The sequence below is a fragment of the Chiloscyllium plagiosum genome, unplaced genomic scaffold (genome assembly GCF_037043375.1).
Source record: "Chiloscyllium plagiosum isolate Xiang-an unplaced genomic scaffold, Cpla_swu_hap1 HiC_scaffold_50, whole genome shotgun sequence".
NCBI classification, from domain to species: Eukaryota; Metazoa; Chordata; class Chondrichthyes; order Orectolobiformes; family Hemiscylliidae; genus Chiloscyllium; species Chiloscyllium plagiosum.
In genome coordinates, this window is record NW_028270188.1 from 33,122,773 (window position 1) to 33,124,997 (window position 2,225).

The window sequence follows — 2,225 nt, forward strand, 5'->3', positions numbered from 1 at the left end:
TGACACCTCGTGTTCGTCATTTCTGCCCTGGGAAATAGTCTCTGGATATCGATTCTATCTATGCCTCTCATTATCTTGTTTACCTCAATTTGGTCCCCTCTCCTCCTCCTTTTCTCCAATGAAAAAAGTCCGAGCTCAGTCAACCTCTCTTCATAAGATAAGCCCTCCAGTCCAGGCAGCATCCTGGTAAACCTCCTCTGAACCCTCTCCAAAGCATCCACATCTTTCCTGTAATGGGGCGACCAAAACTGGACACAGTATTCCAAATGCGGTCAAACCAAAGTTTTATAGAGCTGCAACAAGATCTCACGACTCTTAAACTCAATCCCCCTCTTAATGAAAGCCAAAACACCATATGCTTTCTTAACAACACTGTCCACTTTGGTGGCCATTTTAAGGGATCTATGTACCTGCACACCAAGATCCCTCTGTTCCTCCACACTGCCAAGAATCCTATCCTTAATCCTGTACTCAGCTTTCAAATTCGACCTTCCAAAATGCATCACCTCGCAAGGGTGAACTCCATCTGCCACCTCTCAGCCCATTTCTGCATCCTGTCAATGTCCCGCTGCAGCCTGCAACAGCCCTAAATACTGTCAACGACACCACCAACCTTTGTGTCGTCTGCAAAATTGCAAACCCATCCTTCAATGCCCTCATCCAAATCATTAATAAAAATTACATACAGTAGAGGCCCAAGGACAGATCCCTGTGGAACACCACTCACCACAGACCTCCAGGCAGAATATTTTCTTTCTACTACCACTCGCTGCCTTCTGTAGGCCAGCCAATTCTGTATCCAGACAGCTACGTTCCCCTGTATCCCATTCCTCCTGACATTCTGAATGAACCTACCATGGGGAACCTTATCAAATGCCTTGCTGAAGTCTATATACACCACATCCGCAGCTCGACCCTCATCAACTTTTGAGTCACATCCTCAAAGAACTAATTAATAAAATATGAGTTTTACAACGATCGTAACAACTGTCATCTTGTCCATAAATAGTCGATTGATATGGAGATATTTTGCTTGGGAGGCCTCAGTATCTGACCAGATTGATTGTGGGTCACAAGAGACCCAATCAGCGACGTAGGATAATAGAGAGCTCAATTGGTACCTCCTGAAACCCGAAAAATCCAGCCCACCCCTTACTTGTGGAAGCTGCGGCTTTTCTAATTTAATAAGTGGCCGTCTATGACTCCAAGTAAAGGAGCCAAGCCAAGAATAAAGGTTACATAGCGCCTGTCTCGGCAGCTTCAAGGGGAGTATTCTCATATCGTATAACAGGCGAGGTAGGAGATTCATGTTGAACAAAGCTATTCTACCTATCTAGAATTTCGGGACATCTTCCCAGCGTTGAAGGTCCTATCTTATTTTCTCCAATAAATGTGTATGTTCGGCTTTATGTAGCTGACCGAATGCCAGAGTATTAAAAATATCTATGTAAAGAAAATCTCCCAGTGACCACCGAAAGGGGAAACGGGATACATCAGCAAAATTGGATATGCTGGCAAGACCTCCCAGCAGCATGGCCTCCGATTTCATAAAATTGATTTTATAACCTGAGAACATGCCGAATAATTTAACCGCTTGAATTCAGCGGGACACAGATGTCAATGGATCATTTAAGAAAAGGAAGACATCATCCACAGAGAGAGGAATTTTGTGCTGACCCTATACAACATCCGGAGCCATTATATTAGGGTCAGCTCGTATAGCTTCCGCCAACGGCTCAATCACTTGTGTAAATAATAATGGTGAGAGAGGGCATTCCTGACGACAACCTCTGCCAACGTGAAAGCTATCTGAACTTAAACTGTTGGTGATCACCGCTGCTTTGGGGATCATTATATAATTCTGTAACCCATTTAGTAAAGTCCTCTCCAACATCAAACTGTTCCAGCGTATAAAAGAGATATGGCCATTCTACCCGATTGAATGCCTTCTCTGCCTCGAGGGAGACAACTAATCCCGGTATCGCTCCCTGCTGGCAGGCTTGCACCATATTTAAGACTCTTCTAATGTTATTAGTTGATCTGAGACCTTTTTTAAAACCTAGCTGGTCTTCTTTAATAAAATGGTAAAACCCTCTCCAGTCTTAATGCCAACATTTTTGAGAGAATTTTAAAATCCACATTCAACAAGGATATAGGTCTATATGAAGAGCAGTCATCTGGGCATTTCTCTTCTTAAGAATGAGAGAAACATTTGCTTCTCTCAG